Source organism: Rhinoraja longicauda, chromosome 17, assembly GCF_053455715.1.
Source record: "Rhinoraja longicauda isolate Sanriku21f chromosome 17, sRhiLon1.1, whole genome shotgun sequence".
Lineage (NCBI taxonomy): Eukaryota > Metazoa > Chordata > Chondrichthyes > Rajiformes > Arhynchobatidae > Rhinoraja > Rhinoraja longicauda.
This window is the reverse complement of record NC_135969.1, coordinates 7,398,167-7,411,683: the sequence shown is the minus strand read 5'-3', so window position 1 is coordinate 7,411,683 and position 13,517 is coordinate 7,398,167. Positions and strand designations below refer to the sequence as shown.

Below are 13,517 nucleotides of genomic sequence, written 5' to 3'. Positions count from 1 at the left end.
TAGTTAGCTGGATTGCAACATTTTGTATCACCATTCATCCCAAGAGCATTGCTTCTTGGTGCCACAACCCCACTTGTTTTTGAAGCAAGTTCTGATTTAGTCACTCTTTTCCCATAACTGTTTATTTTCTGCAGATGCGAAGACACTGTTCACATGGCATTACCATGAAGTAACAACAGATTACATTTGTCCCCAGAGTCACAAGTACAGCTGAGAGTCACTGTGTAAAAATCTGAACGTACTATTTCTTTCCAGGGGGCATTTACACTTTTTAAAGAATTGTCTTCTGCATTCCTGGGTCTCCTTCTTTAAGGCATTAATCCCAAGTGAAAGGAGAAAATGAAATGGTGTCTGCAGTTCCAAGCTATGACCAGCCAGCAGAGTGTTGAAAAGAGATGTAACTTATCTGAATTCCAACTTTTGATACTGTTGGATTGCTGGCAAGTTCTACTTACAATAACAGTTACAGGATGCAGATGCATGGATTTCTGTTTGGAACAGTTACATCTTCCTACATATGAGGTTTACACATATTATTTCACTTACTCACTGGGTATACAAGTAAAGAATTTCACTGTGCCTAGTCACAAATGACAATAATCTCTTCCATTCCATTCCATTACCAATGATGCTGCCAGTATTTCCTCAAAGCAGTTACTTAACTACATACATACCTTAAGAAGATTGACACCAAATGCTGGAGTAACTCAGCGGGACAGGCAGCATCTCTGGGGAGAAGGAATGGGTGACGTTTCAGGCCGAGACCCTTCTTCAGACCCAAAATGTTACCCATTCCTTCTCTCCAGAGATGCTGCCTGTGTCTATCTCCGGTGTAAACCAGCACTTGCAGCACAAGAATGATTTTTCTGATCGATCTTGTTTGGTGCCTTTCGATTCAAATACACACAGCCAACATCCTTTCACGTTTGGAGCTGTGCTCAGCCGCCAACCTCAGTGCTTCGGGTTTTGGTGTATTGGGGCACATTTTGTTAGCAAAACATTTTTATGTCATTCAGTGTCTGCGCCAATGAGTGGGAAACAATTTCAGTGACTGCACCCAGAGCCAGCTCAGAAGCAGCATAACCAGACACAAAGCAAATCTCCACACTTTCTATCCCCAATAACACTATGCTTTCACCTTGGCTCCACACTAGCCACTTGACTTACTTGGAGACAGTTGTGTCAAGTCACAGGCCTCAAGCCTGTAGTTACTAACAACTTCAGAAACTTGACTCAGGCTATTCAAAATCTTTTTAAAAACTGCAATCTTTTTTGCCATCACTTTATTAGGAACTCCAACTCAGATCTCATGGATGAAATAAATATTTTTTCACTTTTAATGCATTCATATTTTTCAAAGCTTCTTACACACACACACACACACACATATATATATATATTCACATAAAGAGCAACAACATATTTTTATATACACACACACACACACACACACACACACACACGCACGCACACACACACATACACACACACACATACATATAAATACACACACATTATACATATATTTATATGTATTTATATGTATGTGTGTGTGTATATATATGTATATATATTTAAATATGTTTTCGCTCTTTATGTGAATATATATATATATATAGACACACACAAAACTGATTTTATATATATATAAAATCAGTTTTGTGCGTGTCTATATATTATATATATATATTCACATAAAGAGTGAAAACACACACACACACACACACACACACACATATATATATATATATATATATATATATATATATATATATATATATATATATATATATATATATATATAAATAACCTTTTACTCTTTATGCATCAATATTTTTCAAAGCCTCATATATATATATATATATAAAATGTGTGTAGGTATATACTGTAGCTGTGGTCCCCTGCAACATGCGGGCAAGGTTAGAACAGAGCCTGCCCATGAGACAGCTGGGAACATCTTTAATGGATGGATACCACCCTCTCCTCTTCGCTTTGCCTCCAACCCTCAAAAGGTGTTGAGTTTGTTAAAGTACTGGAGTAACTCAGCAGCTCAGCAAAATCTTTGGAGAACGTGGGCAGGTGGCGTTTTGGGTTGAGACAAGGTGTGAGACAAAAGGGTTGAAGAGTTGCGAATTGTGAAGCTAGAGGGAGGAATGTCGGTGGAAGAGGAGGGGGAGGGGAGAAGTAGATTTGATAATGCTTCACAATTTCCTTGCCATGCGCAAACACTTGAAAATGTTTGCAAATGAAATAAACAATTACAACTGAGCATAAATGTTAAAATCACCCATGAACTCGGAGTCACTTTTAGATCGTATTAAAACATTACAGAAAGCAAATGATTAAAACACGTGAAATTTGTCTTTTTTCACCTTTCTTCGTTACAGTAAGCGGGCTCACGGATTCTGGCTTGGATCCATTGGCAGGAATGTCTTGGCAGGCTTGGGCCTTCCCATGTGGATACCCATGCACCGAGGCTCAGGACTTCCTGGCATTTATGTGACTGAATTCCATTCATTACGGAATTGCTGGCACTTACCAGCAAGGACCAGGCCAAATAAGTGCAACACTTTACCTCATGTCTGCGGCACCTTCTTGTCTTTTATATTATTTTTATTGGTTGCCTTATTAAAACTATGTGATGGCGACAGTGACCATTAGAGGGCACTCATACACAACTCATTACGTCCTCACGCTGGTGATTCCTCATCAGAAGCTGTAGTTACCTTCTCTTTTGAAAACTACTTTAATAAGAACAATCTCTGCCTCTCCCTCTCCCTCTCCCTCTCTCCCTCTCCCTCTTTCTCTTTCTCTCTCTCTCTCTCTCTCTCTCTCTCTCTCTCTCTCTCTCTCTCTCTCTCTCTCTCTCTCTCTCTCTCTCTCTCTCTCTCTCTCTCTCTCTCTCTCTCTCTCTCTCTCTCTCTCTCTCTCTCTCTCACACACACACACACACACTTACACTTACACACTTACTTTCATACACATTTACACTCACACATACACCCACATTTCAAGGTTTAGCTCGGCCTCTTACACATTTTATATAGGTTAATTGATGCCTCAGAGAATCTTACTGAATGTTCTAATTTGTAACAGTGTTTAAGAAATGTAAATTATATCAATGACTGAAAAAAGTATTATATTGACGTTGTTAATATTTTGTTGTTTGAGCAATGAACGATTCAATATAGAAAAGTTGAAATCCAATTGAACCCATTCTTGGAGAGTCTTCCATACTCAAAGAATATGACCATGTATCATGTATCTACAGTATACACTAAATAGATCGACTGTAATCGTGTACTGTCTTTCCGCTGACTGGTTAGCACGCAACAAAAGCTTTTCACTGTACTTCGGTTCACGTGACAATAAACTAAACTAGTGATTGAATCTTCGATAATTCGCTGTAATTATTTAAAATAGTCAACTTGATTCTAACCCTTCTGCGTATTATCACCGATCTATTGTCTTTGCCATAGATTACTTCTCTGTGTATCTTCATCGTATACCAACATAGCCCAGCGTACCAGGAGTGTACATCTGTAATTTGTCTTTAGTAGCATGTGGTACTTTGAGATCCAGTTGTTTCCCTCCATGCTGCCCCTCTCCAGCTTGCACATAACCAAGAGTATAGTGTAAGAAGGAACTGCAGATGCCGGTTTAAACTGAAGATAGACACAAAAAGCTGGAGTAACTAACTCAGCGGGACAGGCAGCATCTCTGGAGAGAAGGAATGGGTGACGTTTCGGGTCGAGACCCTTCTTCAGACCCTTCTTCTCCAAGCGTATAGTGATTGGTTATTCCTGGGTGTGTTCAACGAATATCATAGCATGTCTGAAATTTAACCCTCAACTCGTACTTTATTTTTAAGATTATTGGAATATACATTTTCTGCAGGTTGTTAAACCTATTTGTTAACCTTTTGTTTGTTAAACCTGTTTGTCTTTAATGGTGCAACCTTGGGAAATATACCGATTTAAAATAAATATTGCAATCTTAAATGTTCTGATTATGATGGTGCACAACACTGATGGTTTGTTTAAAGTAATCTCCGTTTCCTACATGGCTACAGTTTTGAGTCGAAGAAAGTGAGAGGTACTGATTGTGGATGATCAGCCAAGATCACATTGAGTGGCGGTGCTGGCTCGAAGGGCCGAATGGCCTCGTCCTGCACCTATTGTTTATTGTCTATTGAATCGAAAGAAAAGGTGTCTAGGGTGAGGTCAGGTTCCATGAGTTGGGGGAGAGTGCTTGTTGATGGGAAATGGCTCAGTCTCGATTCGAGGATGAAAAGAAGAACGGAAGTGTAAAAATTATTGGACGTTCATGGTAAAAATGTGGCAGTGGGTTCCAACCCAAGAACTTTCCAACCCAAAACGGTGACTGCCCAATGCCATCCACGGGTGCCACCTGACCCGCTGAGTGCCTCCAGCAACAAAGATACTAGAGGAGCAAGATAGACCACTCGACCCCAAAAACCGTAGTGTGTCATGGCGCCATTTTAGTAGGCAGAAACGTGCAGAAACATTTAAAAGGAAAAATAACAAAAATCTGTGAATTGATAGATGAGATACATTCGGCATTTTAATGGTATAATCACACACACTGTTCCCCCCAAAACACTGATTACACTGCGAGAGGCTTCGTGAACGGTGGGTTTTGCTTACTAAAATGGCGGATGTTACGCTCCTTTGCGTACTACACTTCAGTAAAGGCGATTTCGACGGAGTGGTCCATCTTGTTCCTCTGGTATCTTTGTGCAGCAATCTGATTCCTGCTGAAGATTCATGCATCTGCAGAGTCTTGTGTCCACTGAGATCATTTAGAAATCGAGAAATTATCTGAGCCGAAATAGAACTGATGGCAACAGCTGTTGAGGTGTTACCTAACGTGGGGGTATTCTCTGGGTGCTCTGCTTTCCTCCCACATTCCAACGATATGCAGGTTTGTATATTTTACTTGGCTTGTGTAAATTGTCCCTGGTGTGTAGATAGAACTAGTGTGCGGGTCGGTGCGGACTCAATAGACAATAGACAATAGGTGCAGGAGTAGGCCATTCAGCCCTTCAAGCCAGCACCGCCATTCAATGTGATCATGGCTGATCACTCTCAGTCAGTACCCCGTTCCTGCCTTCTCCCCATACCCCCTCACTCCGCTATCCTTAAGAGCTCTATCCAGCTCTCTCTTGAAAGCATCCAACGAACTGGCCTCCACTGCCTTCTGAGGGAGAGAATTCCACACCTTCACCACTCTCTGACTGAAAAAGTTCTTCCTCATCTACGTTCTAAATGGCCTACCCCTTATTCTTAACCTGTGGCCCCTTGTTCTGGACTCCCCCAACATTGGGAACATGTTTCCTGCCTCTAATGTGTCCAATCCCCTAATTATCTTATATGTTTCAATAAGATCCCCCCTCATCCTTCGGTGGGCCGAAGGGCCTGTTTCCATGCTGCAAATCCTAAACGAAACTAAAAGCGATTTTAGATTTTAGATTTTTTTAGATTTAGGGATACAGGCCCTTCGGCCCACCGGGTCCGCGCCGCCCAGCGATCCCCGCACATTAACACTATCCTACACACACTAGGGACAATTTTTTAAAAACATTTGCCCAGCCAATTAACCTACATACATGTACGTCTTTGGAGTGTGGGAGGAAACCGAAGATCTCGGAGAAAATCCACGCAGGTCACGGGGAGAACGTACAAACTCCGTACAGACGGCGCCCGTAGTCCGGATCGAACCTGAGTCTCCGGCGCTGCATTCGCTGTAAGGCAGCAACTCTACCGCTGCGCCACTGTGCCGCTCAGTGCAAAGGAGTCCATCCAGGCGTAGTGCCTATTTTGGGCCTGTAGCTAGCGTTAGTCCCAGAGCAGCATGATATTATCTGCCATCAGAATAACAATTTAAAAAAAAAATAAAGTGGCACTTTTATACTGAATTTCATTGAGGCAGTTTGATTGACTACAGATGATTTTTGATCACTCTCGCCTGGTATAAATCGTGAAACTTTGCTGAACACCACAGTTAGGACTACAGTGGCTCGGGGATGCTGCTCACTAACAACTTCCTTGGGGCAATTCTGCTTGGCCGCTCCATGCAGTAAATGAACAAATAAACCTAGATTGCAGACAGAAAGTTAAAGATGACTAGACCAAGTGGACCTGTTGGGCCCAAACCTCTCCTGCATTGGTGCAACACCATTTCCTCCCCACCCCTCTCCTCTCCCCCCTCCCCCTCCTCCCCGCTCCACCCCCTCCTTCCCTCCCCCCCTCCCTCCTCCCTCCCCTCCCCCCTTCCCCTACCCTCCCCCTCCCCCCTTCCCCCTCTTCCCCCCCCCCACTCCATCCCCCTCAACCCCCCTTATCCTCCCTCCCTAGGAGATAGATTTAAACTTTAAAATGTGAATAACTTTAAAAATATAACACCGATTTCAATGAAACTTCTTCCATTGGCACCAAAGGGATGACGATGAGTAAGGTGGGCCTAAAATTGTCGAGCTTTCATGTACCGTTTTGGCTGTAGTTCAGGAACAAACAAACAAACAAACAAGTATATAGTATATTGATGTTGCTCGTTGATGTTGCCACCTTTGTGCATAGTTCAAAGTTCGCTGTTGGAGCACCCAGTCCCCCAGGCAGTGGCTTGCCTGTCCTGTGCACAGCAGAGCTCGTTGATGCACGAACGGCAGTGTGGAGGTCGGCTTTGGTGAAGGAGAACCAGTTGCAAAACACCTTAACTCCCCCTCCTCCCATTCCCACACTGACCTTTCTGTCCTGGGCCTCCTCCATTGTCAGAGTGAGGCCCAGCGCAAATTGGAGGAACGGCACCTCATATTTCGCTTGGGCAGCTTACACCCCAGCGGTATGAACATTGATTTCTCTAACTTCAAGTTTCCCTCTCTCTCCATCCCCTCCCCCTTCCCAGTTCTCCCACCAGTCTTACTGTCTCCGACTCCATTTTATCTCTGTTTGCTTTGTTGTTACCTTCTCCCAGCGAACAATAATCTATTTTTCATTTTCCTTGATCTCCATTCCCTTTGCCCTGTTTTCACATCTTTACCCTTCGTTATCTTATGTATCTCCCTCCCCCCTGACGTCAGTCTGAAGAAGGGTCTCGACCCGAAACGTCACCCATTCCTTCTGTCCAGAGATGCTGCCTGTCCCGCTGATTTACTCCAGCATTCTGTGTCTATCTTCGGCTTCGGTGAAGTCTGAGCACTGTATGAACTGCCCGTTTGTAGTTAAGGAAGTGCAAGCCTTTCATTAGCATTCCTTACTGGGACCGCTGCTGACTGCCCACAAAACGTGCCTGGAAATTCAAAACGTCGTTTTAGTTTGGCTGAATCATTGAATTTTCGAAACTTGCTGCAAGTAAAGTGGCTACTCAATCCGGGATGGGAATGTCAGCTAATTTGCTTGCTGAATTCTCTGAATGCATTCAAGAGAGAGCTGGATAGAGCTCTTAAGGATAGCGGAGTCAGGGGGTATGGGGAGAAGGCAGCGTAGGTTTACTAGGTTAATTCCCGGAATGGCGGGACTGTCATATGTTGAAAGACTGGAGCGACTAGGCTTGTATACACTGGAATTTAGAAGGATGAGAGGAGATCTTATCGAAACGTATAAGATTATTAAGGGGTTGGACACGTTAGAGGCAGGAAACATGTTCCCAATGTTCGGGGAGTCCAGAACAAGGGGCCACAGTTTAAGAATAAGGGGTAGGCCATTTAGAACTGAGATGAGGAAAATCTTTTTCAGTCAGAGAGTTGTGAATCTGTTGAATTCTCTGCCTCAGAAGGCAGTGGAGGCCAATTCTCTGAATGCATTCAAGAGAGAACTAGATAGAGCTCTTAAGGATAGCGGAGTCAGGGGGTATGGGGAGAAGGCAGGAACGGGGTACTGATTGAGAATGATCAGCCATGATCACATTGAATGGCGGTGCTGGCTCGAAGGGCCGAATGGCCTCCTCTTGCACCTATTGTCTATTGTCTATTGACCTCAGACATATGCCCCCCGGTTCTTCCTCTTTCTGCCAAAGGGATCAACATGCCCTTCCTGTTTATCCGATCTGGCCTGCGTATAACCTTACACTTCTACTAAATTTCTCCTCGTCATTCATTGTTTCAAGGACAAGTGAGGGTGATGAGTACGGGTGTCAGGGGGGTTACGGGGAGAAGGCAGAAAAATGGGGTTAGGAGGAAAAGGTAGCTCAGCCATGATTGAATGGAGGAGTAGACTTGATGGGCTGAATGGCCTAATTCTGTTCCTGGAACTTACGACCTTCTGAAAACAGCCTGTGAACAGCATAACTGACCAGCTCCTCGTACTTCTCCACACCCTTCCCCTGCCTACTTACACCGTCTGCGATGTGCTGTTCAGAACTGTATCCAGAACTGTTCTTTGCTGTGGTCTCACTGGTGATATGAAGTGCGTCAGCGTCAAAGAATACAGGAAACATTGCAAGTAGTGCCCAACCACCTTGCCCAGCAGTCCAAGGACATGTGGGGATTCACTCCAATGTGGTTCCCCACTTCCTCAGGTCCCTGCTTCCTTCTCTTTATGTTGTGTTCAAACATGCTCGAGTCAGCGCTGTAGGTGGCCGCTATTCATACAGTATACCTTGGGTATGCACAAAGATACCAGAGGAACAAGATGGACCACTCCGTCGAAATCGCCTATACTGGAGTGTAGTACGCAAAGGAGCGGAACGTCCGCCATTTTAGTAAGCAAATCCCACCGTTCGTTATGCCTCTCGCAGTGTAATCAGTGTTTTGGGGGAACAGTATGTGTGATGATACCATAAAAATGCAGAAAATAGCTCATCTATCAATTCACAGGTTTTTGTTATTTTTCTTTTTAAATGTTTGTGCAAGTTTCTGTCTACTAAAATGGCCCCAAACCCTATGGGTTTTAGGGTCGAGTGGTCTATCTTGCTCTGCTCTATTATCTTCGATTGTGTTTCTTAGCTTTGTTTGCTGTGGCCCTCCTCTCGATTGAATTCCACATACTGCTCCTTTGCATTCTGGCAGTTCTTTGACGCCTCATATTTAATTTACTGTATTAATTTATTTTTTGTGTTAAACAAAAAATTCTATTGTGTTTTGTAGTTTAGCACAATCCGCAGGCGTTGCCACTTTCATTTCACTGCACATCTTGTATATGTATGTGACAATTAAACTTGACTTGACTTGACTATACCTTCAAACTTTATTCTGCACTATTTTGGCTCCTGTATTCTAATCCTAAATTAGATTAGACACAGGAGACTCCATGCCAATGTTGGTTTCATCATCGGACTTCTTAGTCATTGCCTCTGCAGGCATATCCAAATTATTGATGTATACCATGCAGGAGACGAGACCTAGCCCTGGTCTCTTGCTAACTATCCTGACCGCAGGCAGCCTCTCAGTCACATGAGCCCTTATACGGACACAAAAAGCTAGAGTGATTCAGCGGGTCAGACAGCTTCTCTGGAGAAAAGGAAATGGTGACGCTCCGGAGGATTCAAGAGAGAATTAGATAAAGCTCTTCGGGCTATCGGAATCGAGGGATTTGGGGAGAAAGCAGGCACGGGGTACTGATTTTGGATGATCAGCCATGATCATGTTGAATGGCGGTGCTGGCTCGAATGGCCTGCTCATATAATAATATTTTCTATGTTATTATGTAACCCGAAACGTCACCTATTCCTTTTCTCCCGTGGTGCTGCCTATCCCGCTGAGCTACTCCAGCTTTTTGTGTCCGTCTTCGGTTCAAACCAGCATCTGCTGTTCTTCCTGTACATGAGCCGTTACCCTTTGCTGCCAGCCACTGAACTGATCCCCAATGCAATTACCACCAGTCCATGGCTCCTGTGGCCTTTTACTTCACTGATCAGTCTGGTGCATGGGAACTTGTCAGAGGTGTCGCTGAAACCCATGCTGACCACAGTTGGCACTCGCCAACTCTCTTGGTAAGGCCTCGGAAAAAAAATTCCATCATGTCAGCTCAAGGCAGTCTTCCTTGACAAAGCCATGCTACCTGTTCCCGGTTAATCTCTGCCTCTCTACACCATAATTTGCATCATTTGTCAGACTCTTTTTTTCCTGCAATTTGCCAGTTAGGCTGCGTGGTCTGTAATTATTTAGTCTATCCCTGTCTTCCCCCTTCAAGCAGTAGCAGAGCACATCGACTGCCTTCCTCTGCAGTAGGTGGAGTTGATTGGACAATAATGGTCGGTGCCTCTGCTACTTCTACCCTTGTGCCTTGTCTCAGTTTGGAACACCATTTATCCAGAGTCGGTGACGCGTCTACTATTAAAGGTTCCAGAGCTTCCTCTCATTCCATGTTTGACAAGTCGTATATTTCCCACTCTCCTCCCTCGACCACATCATCTCCACCAACTGCGACTTTGCCAAGACGGAGCATTTGTCATTTAGAAGCAATTCCGTATATTTCACTTCTAATGTCTACCTTTAGGCATTACTTTTTCTGTCCTGATATTCTTGCTCTTGAGGTATTTATTCAGGATTTTGGGGGTTTCTTTCATTTGATGTGCTCCTTTTAACCTCCCAATTTCCCGTTGAGCTTCAGCCTTGTAGTTTGTGGACTTGGCGATCTGCGCTCTTGGTATCTGTAGGAATACGTTGTCGTAATCTGTTGTAGTCATCTGTTGTAATCGTTCCTTTCTAAATGCATCACCTAGCTCTGTATGCTCCACAATAATTAGGTGTCCACATTTGGGAGTCCACATTTTCTCTGAACACTCACATCATTTCCTTCAATACCGACTGAAGGCCTGAGCTTCATTTCTTTGCAGTCACCCATCTGTCCTGCCACCATTAAATCCCATTCAGTAATTTATCCTTATCTCAATGCTCACATCCCTTCATACTTCGTCTCCCTTATTTCCCTGCTAGTCCATCCCTCACATCCATTCATCACCCCAAGGCCTATGTCTTTCTTTATCTGCCACCATTATCTTCTATTCTGGTTCATATGTGTCTCCTCCTCGCTCCACCATTAATTATCCGCCTGAGCAGAGCAGTTACAGCCACGTGTCAAGGGTAAGGAATGTCTAGAGCGCCTTCATTAGTTACAGAGAGGTGCCTAATGCCTAAGTAGTTACAAACCTTAAACAACAATGTCTAATGTATAAAATAATATCGTATTATCTCCCATATTAGCTCAGGTACATAGAAAATAGAAAAGTACATTATAGCAACGATAGACACAAAATGCTGGAGTAACTCAGCGGGACAGGCAGCATCTCTCTGGAGAGAAGGAATGGGTGACGTTTCGGTTCGAGACCCTTCTTCAGACTTCTCGACCCGAAACGCCATCCATTCCTTTTCTCCAGAGAGATGCTGCCTGTCCCGCTGAGTTACTCCGGCATTTTGTGTCTATCTTCGATTTAAACCAGCATCTGCAGTTCTTCCCTACGTAGTATAGGAACAAGTTCTTCACCCTACAATGTCTGTGCTGAACATGATGCCAGGATAAACTATTTAATTTTCTTGCACGTGATCTATATCCTTCTATTCCCTGTATATCTAAACATCTCGTATAGACCACTATCATAACTGCCTCCACCACAACCCATGGCAGTGTGTTCCAGGCTCCCAACACCTTCTCTGGACCCTCACATCATTTCCTTGAATACCGACTGAAGGCCTGAGCATCAACAAGGCCCTGCACATCTCTCTTAAACCTTGCCTCCCTTATCTCCAAGCTAAGCTCTCTAGTCTTTGCTATTTCTTATTTGACATTTTCAGTTTGCTGAATCTCAACTCAGCTTTGTAAAATTGCCTCTGGCCCAAATGAGAAATTATACTCTTGGTTCAGTTATGGCCTTTACTATCATGAAGCTAACTGAATTAAGATCACTATTATCAAAATGCTCCCGATCCTATCTCCTCCCACTGGCCCAGCTTCATTCTCTGTAACTGGAGATGCTTCATCACTTCCTTCTTGAATCCTGATTTTAAAATGTTTACTTAAATGCGTTATAATATGTTTTGCACTCTCTCTCTACGTTTTACACTTTTTCTGGATGTGCTAACATTAGGGCATTTGAAATCTTCTATAACTACTGTCAACATTTTCAACACATAGAACATAGAATAGTACAGTGCAGGAATGGGCTCTTAGGCCCACAATGTTTGTACCGAACATGATGTCAAGTTACACTGATCTCATCTGCCTGTACACGATCCAAATCTTCTATTTCCTGCACTACCACGTGACTATCTAAAATGTACCTCAAAGTTTACCTATATCTTTTCTCTTATAGAAACATAGAGACATAGAAAATAGGTGCAAGAGTAGGCCATTCGGCCTTCTGAGCCAGCACCGCCATTCAATATGATCATGGCTGATCATCCAGAATCAGTACTGCGTTCCTGCTTTCTCCCCATATCCCTTGATTGCTAAGAGCTATATCTAACTCTGTCTTGAAGACATCCTGTGAATTGGCCTCCACTGCCTTCCGTGGCAGAGAATTCCACAGATTCACAATTCTCTGGGTGAAAAAGGTTTTTCCTCATCTCAGTCCTAAATGGCCTACCCCTTATTTTTAAACTGTGGCCCCTGTTTCTGGACTCCACCAACATGGGGAACATTGTTCTTGCTCCTTCTGACTGTTTGGTGGGCTGTGGTATACTCCTGGTAATGTGAATTCCCTTTTCTGTGTTCACTAATTCATCCCCATTCATTGGTATTTCATGCATCATATGATTTTCTACAGATGTAATTACTTTGACTAATATTATTATTCCCAATTTCCCTTTCCGTGTCATGTGAAAACCCTGTGATCAAGGATATTGTTCTCCCATTCTCTCTTGAAGCCATGTTTCCCTGATGGCTGAGATATCATGAAAATGTCTCTCAGTGCTGTCAATTCCATTTTTTAGACTTTATGTTTTACTAGACCAAATGGACCCGTTGGGCCAAACCTCTCCTGCATTGGTTGCAGCACCCTCCCCTCCCCCCTCCCCTCTTTCCTCAACCCCCCCCTCTCCCTTCTCCCCCACTCCCCCCTTCCCACCTCCCTCCCTCCTCCCCTCCCCCTCCCCTCCTTTTAAACTTAAAAATGTGAATAACTAAAAATATAACACCGATTTCAATAAAACTACTTGCATTATCACTAAAGTGACAATGGTGGGTAAGGTGGGCCTAAAATTGTTGCGCTATCGTGTACCGTTTTGGCTGAAGTTCAGTCACAAACAAGATAACAAACGGGAGTTTTAGTGTATAGATTCCATTCCAAGAGCACTGGTAAACCCATTGGCGGTATCTTTTTCCAGCCTATTTTCCTCCGATTTTCAATCTAATTTACAACTCCCTTTTCGCTGTGATGCAAAAGGTTTAACCACTTCCTGCTCTTCATGGACATAACAGGAAGCAACTGTGTTCTTCTTTCTTTGCTGGTGCTGATTTCCCCACTGCCCCCCCCCCCCCCCCCCTTCCCCAGCCACCTCTGCCTTGTTGTCTCTGCCTTGTTCCCGTAACAAGGACCAGGCTGCTGGTAAGCTCAGGTAACAT

General features: G+C 43.7%; 1 protein-coding gene across 13 annotated transcripts in view; it reads left to right on the top strand.

Moving 5' to 3' along the window:
* Positions 1-13,517, top strand: part of atp2b2 (ATPase plasma membrane Ca2+ transporting 2) — a 1,022,617-nt gene that overhangs the window by 897,301 nt on the left and 111,799 nt on the right. The gene's annotated exons all lie outside the window — the stretch shown is intronic.